The following is a 15,029-nucleotide window of genomic DNA, read 5'->3' as shown; positions in this document are numbered from 1 at the left end:
AGTCTAAGGTTGCTTTACATAGTATAGGAGTTCAAAGAAATAATTTAAGCAAGTCAAGCAAAGGACTCTTTCAAATTCAGATGTGGTTTGAATTATCTATGGGTTGAAAACAAAACAAAACACATGTAAAATAGAGATTCAACGAATGTGGTTGAGCAATAATTTTGAGTAGTTGAACCCTGCTTTCACTTCTTTTATTAGGAAATTTTCTCATACATACAGAAGTTTTCGAGAGATCAGTGAAATCCTGATTGTTTCTCTTCTTAAGTGTCACTATACTAAGGACTTAGCTTTGGTGGGCTACTGAAAGTGGCACTATCTTCATTCTGCTATATTAATCAGACTGAATCTTGTTGATAAGAATTTCTTTTTATGATATGTGGGTTAGTACCTGGTGTTTGAGAAACAAAAAACTATTTTTATTAATTTTTAATAGATATATATTCCTTCTGCAGTGTAAGCTAAAAGAGAACAGGATGAGCATGAGCAATGGAATAACCCTGTGTAGAATTGGAAAGACACCTTCTTGAGTCATTTCATAATAGAATAAAGGAATGAAATTCTGGCACTGTCTGCAATGCATTTGGCAATCACAGTTTGGCATTAAATTTCAGAGCTTACCATCAAAATGAAGCATTTATTTAATTTTAAATAGTAGAAAACTGGGACATTTATTCATTTGCTAACTCTAAAAGTATAAAAATGTAAGAATCACTTCTAATTGTAATATATAACTGTTAAATATATTCCATTTGTGTAATTGTATTGGGGCCAGCTGGTGTTTAAAGCTTTGTCAATATATTAAGACCAGCTACACTGAAAGGAAAAGAAATCAACAGAGACAAGAGGGAAGGAAGGGGGGGGGCAGGGAAAGGGAAGGGAGGGGAAAGTCAAGGAACATATAGCAAGGACTCATGGACAAAACCAAAGGGGAAGAGCTGAGGGAGTGAAGGAGGGAGGGGGCAAGGGAAAGTGGTGGGGGGGAGGCAGAGACAAATGTATTTGAAAAAATAAATTAAAATAAAATTTTTAAAAAATTTCATAACCTGAAAGAAAAATAAATTATATTTTATTGATTGTGTTAAAAAAATAAAGCTTTGTCAATAATTTCTTTCTTCTTTTTTTAATATTCTGACTTTTTGCTTCTTTTCTTTTTTAAACTTTTTTCTTTACATATTTTAAAATATAATTAATTTATTTTTCCAAATACATTTTTAAATTTATTTATTTTTTTCAAATACATTTATCTCTGCCTTCCCCCCACCACTTTCCCATGCTCCTACTACCTCTGCCTCCTTCAATCCTTCTCCACTTTGGTTTTGTCCATGAGCCCTTACTATATGTTCCTTGACTTTACCCTTCCCTTCCTTTTCTCCCACCCGCCCTCCCTCCTTCCCTCTTGTCTCTGTTGGTTTCTTTTCCTTTCAGTGTTGCCGGTCTTATTTTCCTTGCATCTTTGTATTGTTGGTTAGGTTCCACTTATACGTGAGACCATATGGTATTTGTCCTTTGCCCCCTGGCTTATTTAGCTTAGCATAATGTTCTCTAGTTCCATCCATGCTGTTGCGAAGTTTAGTAGTTCTTTTTTTCTTTCTTCTGCATAGTATTCCATTGTGTATGTGTACCATGGTTTTTTGATCCAATCATCTACTTATGGGCATTTAGGTTGCTTCCAACACTTGGCTACTGTAAATTGTGCTGCTATGAACATTGGGGTGCATAGCTTCTTTTGAATTGGCGTTTTGGGATTCTTAGGGTAGAGTCCCAGCAGGGGAATCACTGGATCAAAAGGCAGTTCCATTTTCAGCTTTTTGAGGAAATTCCACACTGCTTTCCATAGTGGCTGCACCAGTCTGCATTCCCATTAACAGTGTACTAGTGTTCCCTTTTCTCCACTGCCTAGCCAGCACCTGTTGTTTGTTGATGTTTATTATGGCCATTCTGACCAGTGTGAGGTGATATATCTCATGGTGGTTTTGATCTGCATTTCTCTGACCAAAACACTCAGCAAAATGGGAATGAATGGGTCATTCCTCAACGTAATAAAGGCCATATATGAAAAACCTACAGCCAGCATCATACTCAACGGGCAAGAACTAAAAGCTTTCCCACTAAGATTGGGAACATGACCAGTATGTCCAATTTCACCACTTCTATTCAACATAGTATTGGAAGTCCTAGCCACAGTGGTCAGACAAGAAAAAGAAATAAAAGGTATCCAAATAGGAAAGGAGGAAGTAAATCTATCATTGTTTGCAGATGACATGACAGCGTACATAGAAAACCCTATAGAGTCCACCAAAAAACTCCTCAACCTAATAAGTGAATTTGGCAAAACAGCAGGAAACAAAGTCAATTTTCAGAAATCAAAGGCATTTTTGTATACCAGCAATGAAATAGAAGAAGAAATCAGAAAAAAAAATAGCATTCAATATAATTATTTTAAATAAGAAATTGTTTTTTCTTTCTTTCTTTCTTTCTTTCTTTCTTTCTTTCTTTCTTTCTTTCTTTCTTTCTTTCTTTCTTTCCTGGGATTTACTATGTGGACATTTGCTTTATTTTGAAATTAGGCTTCAAAAGTAATTAATGGTAAATTAATAATAAGTAAGAAATAGTTCAAACTTTACTATGTGCCTTAGGTAATGTCACCTCTTTCTTTTGTACCACTAAGAGATGAGTCTTTTTATTATGACTTTCTGTACAGTCTGTGGGACCCTCAACCAGGAACATTGCTTGTTATGGGGAATAAGAGATTGAAAAACATTTTATTGGACAAGTGTTGATAAAAGAAATTAATTTTTTAAAAGTTTTATTTTCAAGACATTATTCTCCTCAAGAAGGGTAAAATTGTTTTCTAGTTGCCAGGAATTGAGATTCAAACCATGAAAAACCATCGCCAACTCTAATTTGATCTAGCTTACATTAGAACAGAAAACAAAGAAACAAACATGCCTACCAAAGTTTTACTTATACCACGAGTGGTGTTAGAAAAATAGTCTAATTAACATGGAAAATAAGCAGAGTCATATCAGCTGGGCAGACCTTTCAGAAATAAAGCTTGACCTTGCAAAGTCAAGCTAGATAAATTTCACTTCATTTTAAGGAAATAAATATTTAGTAGTTATCTAATGAAACTTTATAATATAGTTAACCCATTAGAGTACTGTAGGCTAATCTCTCCTTCCTAATTTTTCTTGTAAATTATCCAGATCTAACTACAAATTATCAGGGTAATGCAGACAAAATTAAAGATATGATCTTAATCATCCAGACAACAGAATTAAATAATGCTGCCTGGAGGTTATTATAAAACTATCACTTCATACAGACAATCTCCATATATCACCACTACAGTGTCTTTGTTAATAGCATATGTACTTCATTATAAATAACTCTACCTCATGATAAAAATTTGTATACTAAATTTGATGGATACGTTTTAATTCTGTACATTAAATACTTGAGTGTGTAAAAATAAAGCTGATTTTAAATATATTTTTCCAATTTAGGCAATAAAGCTTAACATCCACTATTTGGAAAATATATAATGAATGTACATAAAAAATCATTAGTAGAAAAAAAAATACAGCCAAATTGTTATCTGTGAAAAGTGAGTTCTTACGATGTCACAAGGAGAAAAATTTCCTGAGGCTCTCACAGGAGGTCGTGGCCCCATGGTGATCTTAACTGATGATATAAAATTAAGGGGATACCCCTCCTGACTTCTCAATGTCCCATATTCACCTGTTCCACCACAAAAAATAACTTCAATCTTGTCTTCAGAAGGGCCAACATAAAAACCAGTGTCCAGAGTTTCTGCTCCTTATTAAAGTACAGTCCAGTATCCAGCTAGCTTAATATGTGTTTCCAGTTCAAGTCCATTGCTGTCTTGTGGTATCAGGCTCCCTCATGGAGCTTGAATATGGAGCCCACATGGCCATGGACCACTTGGCTATGGAGAGCGGATGCCTGAGTGCATGGTGTGAGTGCAGGTCACAAGCAAGAGAAAGCAAGACTTCTATTGTACATTTGCCTGCCTTCTCTTGCTCCCACTTGGCAGTCTGATACCAGAGAGGTTAGGAGAGGAGTGTTAATTGTAAATAGCAGAGCACAATGATCTGTTCCCCTGGAATGTGAAGAGCTGTAGCTTCTTGGTGAAGGAAACAGGCTGCCACTTTCCAATTTATTAAATTCAATGTCTAATCCCCTTTGCTCCCTTTGTCAACCAAATACTGATAATATCAAAATGATATAATGTGCACTTGAAGAGTTTTTAAATTCTGTTTCTTAAAATAATAATCCTAATGTTTCAGATGTGGTTTTCAATTGACTAAGTCACGGCAAAGAATCAGTCACAGGAAGAAATATTTGGAGACCTTTCTGTTTTTCAAGTTTTATAATAAATTATCTGAAAAAAAGAGTGTTATGTACATAGAATCTGCACAATTAAGGGTGATATATATACACACACATATATTTACATATATATTTATATTTGTAGTAATGGCACTGAATTGGAAATATGTAGAAGACATAGCATTACAAAATGTGATAATTTTGGAGCAAAACAACATTTTATCTTTGTTCTGGCCCTATCAAGCTAAGGATACACTAGACTTTTGGCAGGTCACTTACTCTCTCTGTGACTTGCCTTGCATATCTGTGCAATAAAAGATATAAATGTTTACCATACAGAGTAATTTTTTTTTTTCCTCACAGGGACTGACCTACGAAGTTTGTGGACAATCAGCATGGTTAAACTTACTCTTTCTCTGGAATAACTGAGGATCCTTTACAGATTATTTTCTTTGTGGTCCAGCCAAGAGGGTATCATTTAATTTTATTTTTTAAACTTTATTTAGTTTTAGAGTGAGCGGAAAGGAGAGAGAAAGAGACAAAGAGAAACATCGATGTGAGAGAGAAACAGCAATCAGTGCACTGATTGGGGATCGAACCCACAACCCAGGCATGTGCCCTGACTGAGAATGAAAATGATGACCTGTACCATTACAGGGCCATGCCCAACTAACTGAGCCACGCGAGTAGGAGCTATATATCACTTTATTGTGAAATGATCGAAAAGAAGCATAATCCTCTCCCCTTTTCTCTGGCTGCAGTATTCACTAAGCCTCCACTGTGACTATGATTGTAGAGAAAACTAATTATAGGCAGTGATAGGCATTGGACTTCACTGCTTTCACTCCCCAAGAAGGATGGTCCACTGGAGGAAGACTTTCCTTTGGATGTTCCTTTCACACTTAGTTCTTCTCTCTCAGCTTCCTCCTTAGACTGTCTCTACTCCTTTCTTCATGCTAGTCAGACTAACTAGCTCCCCTTCCTCATAAAAAACTTCATACCACTAATACAAGTGTGTCTTCAGTCTTGGTTCCTTCCTGAGTCCTCATTAATGAGCATCTCAGACCTCAGTCTAAGAAACAAAGATTCTTGTGCTGTCTGAACACAGTCTCACTGAACTTGAACTCAAGTCTTCCAACCATAAAGAGGTTTGAGAACTGTGGGCCTGCTGGTTCCCTTACTCAGTGAGTCATTGAGAAGCACACCATTTGAAAAACTTAACTTTTTTTGAAGTCAGTAAACCCTTTTGGTCAAATAGGCACCCATTTTCAGAATGAGAAAGTTTCATTAATCATTTGGAGACCTGGTGATTTCAAGTACACACACTAAAAACTAAATTGCTTTTATGGTGACACCAGCTCCTAGTAGATTTTATTTAATCAGCACTTCCCCGCCCCCATTGAGGGTGGGAGATTGTCAATTTTTCCAGCCACTATCGTAGGGTGCAATCACACATGAATATATCAAGAGGTGTTAAACAATTGAGATATTGTTATTGTAGAAATAAGGCTAGTTTTCAGTGTATTTCTTCAAATCTAAGATGTCATCATTGTATAGTATACATCATTGTTATATCAACCAGTAAGAGAGGAAAAAATTGCTGCTATTAAGTCTGATAAAACAGTGATTTTTAAAATATATCCCAATTTGAAAATTGTTAAAATAAAATAAATTATGCATATTGAAATCTATGAAAGATAGCACATTTGGGTTACTATCAAAGTAGACTTAAATGGCATATGAGCATTATTTCCTAGCATGTAACGCAATAAATTATTGCAACATAATATAAAATAAATTTCATTTGAATATTTCAATTGAGTTCACATAGCTCTTTCAGGTTTCCTTTCTAGGGCTGGCTAACTTATTTGTATAGAATATAAGTGTAAGTTGTTTTTTTTTTTCACCTTAAATCTCTTTGTCTTAACTTTTTCCCTGAGATAAGCTTACCTCTATTTTCTTTTTTAATTAAACTTATAAAAAGGGTTTTTGTTTGTGTTTGGTAAGAAAAAAGAGGTATGGTGTGTGTGTGTACATGCATGTGTTTTAAGGAGTCAAGGCATTAATAAGACCATAATTAAGCTATGTTTTCTGTTTGCGCCTGCTTACTTAATAAGCTATATGTTCAGAAGGAGCCTGCGCAGTAGTATTTTCCTTGGTGTCTAGTACTATGACTTGCTTCTACTCTGAGGTCTGCAGTTAGTACTGTATAATTAAGAATAATTCTACTATGTTATCCCTGAGAATACTGACAAGGTATAGATAAGAATCATAAGTGGCAACTTTTTAAAATTATAATAAAATGAAAGTAGAAGGAGAACTTCAAGTGGCATGGCTATGGGTTAACTAGAGAATATTAAAAGCATTTGAAATTTTAAGGATAGCTTTAAAAATAATGTATTTAAACAACATCATCCCTTTTCTCAATAATTTTATGTTTCTTTTGAGATGAATGAATGTCTTATGTTTTATTTTCCTTATTTTTCAAGTAATGAAAATAATTTCATCTCTGTTTAGGCTATCACTCATTTTTAAATATTAAAAAAAAAATCCTTACTAGTTTCTTTGAAGCCATTAAACATATAGTGAAATATTTTTACCCTAAGAAGTGAATATTTATGTGGTGTATCACGTTTACTGATTTGCGTATATTGAACCATCCCTGCATCCCTGGGATGAATCCCACTTGATCGTGATGGATAATCTTTTGAATGTATTGCTGGATGCGGTTTGCCAATATTTTGTTGAGGATTTTAGCATCTATGTTCATCAGCGAAATTGGCCTGTAGTTTTCTTTCTTTGTAGGGTCTTTATCTGGTTTTGGGATCAGGGTGATGCTGGCCTCATAGAAGGAGTCTGGGAGTCTTCCCTCTTCTTGGATTTTTTGGAATAGTCTGAGAAGGACAGGGGTTAGCTCTTCCTTAAATGTTTTGTAAAATTCTCCTGGGAAACCGTCTGGCCCTGGGCTCTTGTGTGCCGGGAGTTTCTTGATGACTGCTTCAATTTCCCCAGCTGTTATCAGTCTGTTTAAGCTTTCTGTTTCTTCCTCCTTCAGGGTTGGAAGATTAAACTTTTCTAAAAATTTGTCCATTTCATCAAAATTTTCAAATTTCTTGGCATATAATTGTTCATAATAGTTTCTGATGATCATTTGTATTTCTGTGGTATCAGTTGTTATTTCTCCTCTTTCATTTCTGATATTATTAATTTGGGTCCTCTCCCTTTTTTTCTTGATGAGTCTGCTTAAAGGCTTGTCAATTTTATTTATCTTTTCAAAGAACCAGCTTCTGGATTGGTTGATCCTCTGAATTGTTGTTTTCGTCTCTATGTCATTCACTTCTGCTCTAATCTTGACTATTTCCTTCCTTCTCCTTGCTCTGGGATTTATTTGTTGTTGTTTCTCCAGTTCTTGAAGTTGTAGTGTTAGGTCTTTTATTTGAAATGTTTCTATCTTTTTAAGGTAAGCCTGTATTGCTATGAACTTCCCTCTCAGGACTGCCTTTGCTGTGTCCCATAGGTTTTGGACAGTTGTCTGTTCATTTTCATTTGTTTCCAGAAATTTTTTGATTTCTTCTCTTATCTCATTATTGACCCATTCATTGTTTAATAGTGTACTGTTCAGTCTCCATGAGTTTGCAAGTTTTTGAAGTTTCTCTTTAAGGTTGATTTTGAGTTTCAAGGCCTTGTGGTCTGAGAAAAAGTTTGATATCATTTCAATTTTCCTGAATTTACTGAGGCTTGCTTTGTGTCCTATCATGTGGTCTATCTTTGAAAAACTGCCATGAGCATTTGAAAAGAATGTGTATTTTTCTTCTTTGGGATGTAAGGTTCTATATATGTCAGTTAAGTCTCTTTGATTCAGTGTGTCATTCAGCACCACAATATGTTTATTAATGTTTTGTTTGGAAGATCTGTCCATTTTTGACAGTGGGGTGTTGAAATCCCCTACTATCAGTGCGTTGCTGTCTATATCTTTTTTGAAGTCAAGCCAGGGGGCGAAAGACAAATACCATATGATCTCACCTATAAGCGGAACCTAACCAACAATGCAAAGAAGCAAGGAAAATATGACCAGCAACACTGAAAGGAAAAGAAATCAACAGAGACAAGAGGGAAGGGGGTGGCAGGGAAAGGGAAGGGAAGAGGAAAGTCAAGGAACATATAGCAAGGACTCATGGACAAAACCAAAGGGGAAGAGCTGAGGGAGGGAAGGTGGGAGGGGGCAAGGGAAAGAGGTGGGGGGAAGGCAGAGACAAATGTATTTAAAAAGTAAATAAATTAATTTAAATAAATAAAAAAATAAATAAAAAGAGTTAGGCATCTAAAAAAAAATAAAAAAAAATAAAATCCAAAAAAAAAAAAAAAAGAAGTGAATATTGAGTTGGTGTTTGGGATCATGTGTTTATGAGTTCAAAGAATCCTAGCCTGTCTTCTATTGTACTACAGACTCAGAAATATATGTGTTGACCTACATGCCCAAGCTCAACAAACCAGTGTTTAAGAACAAGGACAGGAAGTGACTCAAAGAACAAAGCTGAGACACCTGTTTGGGTCACTGTTGACCCATCATGCTTAACTGAATTTTCAGTGATCTCTGATCCTGATTACTACAGTTCCACAGGGATTTATATCTTTCATCCAATAAATCCTACATCTACTTTGAATTAATAAAACAAAATTCAACTTTGTTGTCTGATGAATTTAGGAACTAGAACCATTGAGACAATTGTTTTATTATTGTATTGACAAATTATCTTATTAACAACTGGCTATTACAAAAATCAATTAAAATATTGGCTGAGAAATTAGATTATAGTTGGATAAATACAAGTGGGGATTAAATAGTGAATTCATAGGTTTTTTAAAATATAGTTCATAAATTAACAACAACCACATCAAAACCAGAAATGTGTATGGAAAGTAAGAAGTCTATATTATAACTGAGGATATGGAGCTGTTCAGTATTTAGTTTCATTTTATTTATGCTGATGTACTTTCTAGTACATACATGAATATCAACGATTTTTTTACTTCCTCCAATATACATTTCTAAATATTTCATTTCTAGTGATTCCATACTATTTGATCAACGACCTTATAAAATATTTAATATGTGAAATGATAAAGAAATTGGATCTTTAAATCTTTGACTGTAAAACTATGACTCATTCCCTTGCTTACTTACTTCAGTGATTACTTATTCATTTAGAATATTGAGATGGACTCCATGACCAAGAAAATTTAAGAAAGACTAATATTTTGACTTTAAGAATCAATAAGAATTGTTGTCTTTTGGCAGAAGGAAAATTGTACCTTCTAAAACCAATGATTTCTTGGCATTTTCTTCTTCCCTCTAAATATCCCTCTTAAACTATACCTTAATTAAAAGTAAATAGAATTAGATATGTTCTATGAAGTCAACATTGTGCTTTAGATATTTAAGAATAGTTTAACTGAACCTCAAAGTATACATTAAGAAAAAAAATTAAAAACTCTTCAAAAGAGACAATGAAATCTTCATGGCAAAACTACATTTCTTCTAAATTATGTAACTTTTAATGACATTAAAACTATGAAACTACTGGGTATGGATTTCATTGGAGGGGTCAGAAAATTAATTTCACCTATTCTCTGATGCATTACACATGAAAGTAACTTAGAACATATAACTTCAAAGTGTAAAAGAAAGTATAATTTTACCACTGAGCATGTGCTAACTGGTTCATAAAGTTGTTAGTATGTTTTCTTTGGCTATCAATAGGATTGCTAGAAAGCAGACATTTGTCTAAATGGTACCTGATCTCTGCCATTCAAATAAGTAATAGATTTTTTTTTCACTTGAAAGATGTCATCAGTCAGCTCTAAAGAAAGAATATTGATAATCAAGTGAAAAAAAATTCTTTTAAAAAAAGAAAGTTATAAAAAGAAGTTAGAACACTGTATTCCATTTTATCTCTGAATAGACCTGTTTCACTTCCAAGAGTAGAGGGATATTAACTTGAATTTAAAAAACTAATGATAAAATGCAGAGAAAAAAGGAGACCCAGAAACTACAGGCTGATATACAACTCAAATCCATGATACAGCTTATAAGCCTAAAATAACCACAATAAAACTGATTGTTAATGTATAGTGCATTCAATTAATACTTTCTAATAGTATGCACAGTGCTTCTACATATATTTCTGGTTCTTGTAATAATTTCCCTTACTTTGGTTCTTAAGTCTCTGAAATTATTATCTAGGCAAAGATTTAGACATTAAATATTTGGTTTTTCAATAGTTTTATAAGATTATGAGCAATATAGGAGAGGTATCATCAATTTCTTTGAACTCTATTCTAACCATTGCCTTTTTGCCAGGCTGGGTTGTTGGCTAATTGATGTCCGATTCCCACAAACTCCATGTGATACAGTATGTTGCTCTCCATCAATGTCCTTTCCTCTTCAACATACATCTGAGTGCTACCTGCTTTTTAAGTCTTAACTCATATTCTATTTCTACCATTAAACAATTCCTCTGCATCTTTGTGATGAGTTGGCTGTCACTTCTCACAATTACTCTAGCAATTGAAATCTGTGCATCTCTTCTGAAGTTCACATAACTATGCCATCAAAGGAAAGCACAAGAGTCCCAGAAAAGCACTATAATGTTTGCCCTTTGAAGGCTGATGATAAAGTTGGGAGTTGTCATTTAAATGAAACCCCTTATCTTAGGGGAGAATATGTGATTCTGGAAAGGCCCAGGCTAAGTGGTTACGTTGAACCAAAGTTAACATAATTACAATAAAAAGCAGTGAAAATGGAGTGTCAATCCATTTTGTATTATGTATGTAATACAGTAATCTAACTGTATTACTTGGAAGGAACTGTAGCAATGGCAAGATTGGGAAGTCTCAGGGCCCTAGGATCCTAACTGATATAAAGAAGCCTCCTATACATGCAAAAACAAACTGTAGGTTTCAAGAATGAAGGCCTGGTTTGAGTCCCCGATAATAATCCATTGTCCAGTTCCAAAAGCTGAATTTGTTTGTGGTCTAGAGTGTCTTCAATGACAACAAGCTACACTTAAAGAGTGACTCCACCATAACACAACAAAATAGTATAAATCCATTTTCTAGTCTCAAACTTTTATAGCTATGTACCAATTGCATTTGTGAATTGAGAATATAGAAATATATCTAGAATTTTGAATACTAGCTCTAAATTAACACTAATTTCTGGATACTTAGAATATCTTTGTGGTTCCCTGGTCATAATGGGAACTTCTTGATGTCATGTGGTAGAGGTTTGACCCACATCCATCATAAGGTTGACATAGCTTTTGCATATAGATTTAGAATGAACATTCTTAACATTTTGGCAAAAAGCTCACTTTGGTTCCAAGTCCCATGGAATGAGAACCTAGTAAGGTAGTAGGGGTCAAAGTGAAGCCTCTTATATCACCTCTAATAATATAACACATTAAAATCAGTAGTATAAGCCTTGGGATATTTTTGATTTAGTGCTACACTCATAGACTCGGATGAAGGGATAGAAATTTCTCTAACATTGATTTTTAACTGAGCTTCCTGACCAGAGCTGATAATGAGTGAGTCTTGTATTAAAAAAAAAAAAAAAAAAAAAAAAAAAAAAGTGACTCAAATTTCAGTAGCTGTTCAAGATAGATTCCTTTTCTTGGAAAAAATAAGCCCTGTCTCAGAGCTATCATTATCTATCCTATTAAACAAAAATCATCAGAAAGCATTGTCTTTTACTTGAAAGGACAGCTACTCATCTTTCCTGTATCAACTCAGAGCTTAACCAATTCTCAAACTTTGTATCATAACAAAGTCTTTAAGGATCATGATCATCAGATGAGATAGGGTGTGTTCAGGGTGATATGGCCATAGACAGGATCATGATCATCATATCCTTCCACAGAATATCACACTGACCCATTTCTTCATGGAACTGTGAAAATAGAACCTGGTAAGGATGAAATACAAGTATCTTAGATATCATGGTAAGAAGCATAAGTGAGAGAATTTAGGCAATAAACTTCCTGAAAATGTATGTGAATGTTTTAAGATCTAGTGGTCTGTGACAGATAAGGCGTTGTACCACATACTCTCTACCTCTAGAAAGAGGTACAATGCCTGGTATGAATTTTGGAGGCAATTCATGTTTCATTAGCTGTGCTGTTTGCACCCATTTATGCAATAAACTGCAACAGTGTCAGCTTTGAATGACACTCAGGGAAAGAACCTCTTTTAGTTCTAGGTTTTAGTTCATTAATTTAGATCACTTTAAATTATGACAGAAAAGATTTAACATGCTGTATAAAGTCTCTGATATTTTGGAGGAAAATTATGTCATCTTTTTAAGATAATCATTTCCTTCTAGAGAAAGAATTCCTGGTTTTTCTAATAGACCCTGGTGCAGATTGATTATCTGGCTCTTTATGCCAGGAGGCCATGTTACCTGAGCTAATCTTCATAAAATAATGCTCTTTTATCCACTGAAATTTAGTGGTGGACATTTCCATAACCTCCATAACTGAATAGAAGTGATATAAACAAGGCTGTACCCAAACAAATGCTGACAACATAAGTAAATTGCCTGAAAATGTGATTATTCTCTTAGAAACTACTTCTAATCCTCATCTGCACAGGTGGAACTATGGGGTTTTCCTGTGAATAGTTACTTGAGAATGAAATAAAACCAACCACAACTGCCCAGTTTAATGTACATTTTATTTTTTTATTTTTAATTTTTTAATAGTTTATATCAGTTTTTATTTTATATTAGTTTCGGGTGTACAGCATAGTAGTTAGACAATCATATCCTTTACAGAATGACCCCCTTGTATTTCAACTACCACCTAGCACCATATATACTTATTATTATTGACTATATTCCCTAAGCTGTACTTCACATCCCTGTGACTTTTTTATGATTATGAATTTGTTCTTCTTAATCCCTTCACATATATTACCCAGCCCATCAACCTTCCTCCCCTCTGGCAAATAATCAGTCTGTTCTCTGTATCTATAGTCTGTTTTTGTTTTGTTTGATCATTTGTTTTGTTTTATAGGTTCCACGTATAAGTTAAATCATATGGTATTTGTCTTTGTCTGGCTTATTTCTTTTTTTATAATTTAATTTTAATTTATTTTTTCAAATACATTTGTCTATGCTTACCCCGCACCACTTCCCCTTGCGCCCTCCCTCCTTCCCTCCCTCAGCTCTTCCCCTTTCATTTTATCCATTAGTCCTTGCTACATGTTCCTTGACTTTCCCCTTCCCTTCCTTTTCCCCACCCCCCTCCCTCCTTCCCTTTTGTCTCTTGATTTCTTTTCCTTTCAGTGTTGCTGGTCTTATTTTCCTTACATCTTTGTATTGGTTAGGTTCCGCTTATAGGTGAGATCATACGGTATTTGTCTTTCGGCCCCTGGCTTACTTTGCTCAGCATAATGCTCTCCAGTTCCATCCATGCTGTCGCGAAGTTTAGTAGTTCTTTTTTTCTTTCTGCTGTGTAGTATTCCATGGTGTATATGTTCCAATAATATAATAATATACTGATGGGCATTTAGGTTGCTTCCAACACTTGGCAATTGTAAATTGTGCTGCTATGAACATTGGGGTGCATAGGTTCTTTTGTATTGGCGTTTTGGTGTTCTTAGGGTAGAGTCCCAGCAGGGGAATCACTGGATCAAAAGGCAGTTCCATTTTCAGCTTTTTGAGGAAATTCCAGAGTGCTTTCCACAGTGGCTGCACCAGTCTGCATTGCCACCAATAGTGTACTAGTGTTCCCTTTTTTACACAGTCTCGCGAGTACCTGCTGTTTGTTGATCTGTTTATGATGGCCATTCTGACTGCTGTGAAAACCTCATGGTGGTTTTGATCTGCATTTCTTTGATGGCTAGTGATGCTGAGCCTCCTTTCAAATGCCTCTGGGCCCTCTGTATCTCCTGCTTGGAAAAGCATCTGCCCAGGTCCTTTGTCCATTTTTTGATTGGATCATTTGTCTTCTTGGAGAGGAGTCAAGTGAGTTCTTTCTATATCTTGGAGATCAAACTTCTATCAGATGTATCATTAGCGAATATATTATCCCATATGGTTGGCTCCCTTTTCATTTTGCTGATGTTTTCTTTAGCTGTGCAGAAGCTTCTTATATTGAGGAAGTCCCATTTGTTTATTCTCACCTTTATGTCCCTTGCTTTGGGAGACATATCGGTGGAAAAATTGCTGTGTGGGATATCTGAGAGTTTCCTGCCAATATTCTCCTCTAGGACTTTTATGTTGTTGCGACTTATATTTAAGTCTTTTATCCATCTTGAGTTTATTTTTGTGTATGGTGTCAGCTGATGATCCAATTTCAATTTTTTCCATGTAGCCATCCAGCTCTCCCAACACCATTTGTTGAAGAGGCTATTATGGCTCCATTTTATGCTTCTACCCCCTTTGTCAAATATTAGATGCCCATATAGACCTGGGCTTATTTCTGGGCTTTCTATTCTGTTCCACTGGTCTATGGGTCTGTTCTTGTGCCACTACCAGATTGTTTTGAGTATAGTGGCTTTGTAGTAGAGTTTGATGTCCGGTATTGTGATCCCTCAGACTTTGTTTTTCTTTCTCTAAATTGCTGAGGCTATTCGGCGTCGTTTATGGTTCCATATAAATTTTTGAAATG

The 15,029-nt window shown here is 35.0% G+C and overlaps 1 pseudogene; it reads left to right on the top strand.

The window, feature by feature from the left end:
* Positions 1–15,029, top strand: part of LOC129074251 (60S ribosomal protein L31-like) — a 234,029-nt pseudogene that overhangs the window by 10,520 nt on the left and 208,480 nt on the right.

The sequence above is a fragment of the Pteronotus mesoamericanus genome, unplaced genomic scaffold (assembly GCF_021234165.1).
Source record: "Pteronotus mesoamericanus isolate MK-2021 breed Mesoamerican mustached bat unplaced genomic scaffold, CSHL_Meso_final contig_48, whole genome shotgun sequence".
NCBI lineage: Eukaryota > Metazoa > Chordata > Mammalia > Chiroptera > Mormoopidae > Pteronotus > Pteronotus mesoamericanus.
The sequence above is the reverse complement of the archived record's forward strand: the minus strand, read 5'-3'. Positions and strand labels throughout refer to the sequence as shown.